At 32.6% G+C, this 1,400-nt stretch overlaps 1 protein-coding gene across 5 annotated transcripts in view; it reads right to left on the bottom strand.

Annotated features, from left to right (window-relative positions):
- LOC106870404 (ceramide transfer protein) overlaps window positions 1-1,400 on the bottom strand; it is a 120,833-nt gene that overhangs the window by 7,000 nt on the left and 112,433 nt on the right. The gene's annotated exons all lie outside the window — the stretch shown is intronic.

Here is a 1,400-nt window from a genome sequence, read left to right as displayed (position 1 = left end):
CCTCCATTTACTTAAGCAATGTGAACATTACATCAAATGTAGAATGCAGAGAACTCCTCAGCTGCACAAAGATATAGAATTTACTGAAATTTCATTTCAACAGAAGGACATATTGTTATAACTACATTTAAACTCTCCAAGTGGAAAGGAAGAATACAAAAAACCATTTTGACTTAGCCAGACCATACAGGCTAGTAATTAATTCAAGCAGATTTTAACTGCCATTGATTTTATTTGTTTTTTTGTTTCATCTTATCAGGGAAAGGGGTAAACAATATACATGGATATGGTTATAAAGATACTTTTGGTTTTAGTGATACACTATTATAGGTTGGAGGGTTTTCTCTACTAGCAGACCAGTTTATAATGGAGCAGGGGAATTTTAACATAAGGCACCTAGGTCAAAAGTATATAAAATAAAATTGCTATATGTGTACAGATACAGTATATGTTTATTCATAGTTTTCATTAATCAGAATAATGTATCAATATTGGTTTACATATACTAAGTTTGTAAACTTTCAGATACCAATATTTGCTTAATTAATATGTGAATAAATAAAAGCTAATTATAAATTAATAATGAAATAAGAAATAAAAAGAAATAGTGTAGAGTAATGTAACTAATCAATACATTCAGTATGCAAAAACCATGAAGTAGTATTAATTTAAAATGCTTTGGTAAAGTACATTTAGACTTATTTACACCAATATAAAGAACCATAGATAAGATGTGAAAATTAAAATTTTTTTAATATATATTGGACTAAAAATTATTTTCAAATTAAAATTAAACATATATCTAATATTATTTAAAGGACACATAAGAAATAAAATTTATTTTATAACTACTATGTATCAATTCTTTATGTTGCTAAACTGTCAATGAAATGCAGGCGACTGACCGGATGGAGTCTTAGAACTTTTAGAACAAGAGATCAGGAAACAATGATGGTCCTCTGGAGGACACTTGTCCTAAGCCACTTTGACTATTGCTCTCAGCTATGGTCACCAACCAGTGTCAAATTAATCTCAGAACTTGAGGCAATCCAAGGAAGCTACACAAAGAAGATAGCCTCTATGCAGCATATAAGCTATTGGGAAAGACTCAAGAGATTAAGACTATTCCTTAGAGCGTAGGCTAGAAAGATATGCCATAATATACATCTGGAAGATCCTCGAAGGACTTGTCCCAAACTTTGGCATCCAAAGTTACACAAATCAAAGAACTGGATGCCACTGCATAGTGCCAAGGACTCCAAATTTGCCATCAAGATGTAGGACAAGATACTGCAATAGCCTGGGCATCAGAGGTCCACAGCTCTTCAATATCCTCCCGAAGGACCTGAGAGACTTGCATGGGGTGGATGTGGGTATCTTCAAAATAAAGCTGGACCTCT

Source organism: Octopus bimaculoides, chromosome 2, assembly GCF_001194135.2.
Source record: "Octopus bimaculoides isolate UCB-OBI-ISO-001 chromosome 2, ASM119413v2, whole genome shotgun sequence".
NCBI classification, from domain to species: domain Eukaryota; kingdom Metazoa; phylum Mollusca; class Cephalopoda; order Octopoda; family Octopodidae; genus Octopus; species Octopus bimaculoides.
This window is presented reverse-complemented; position numbering and strand designations above follow the sequence as displayed.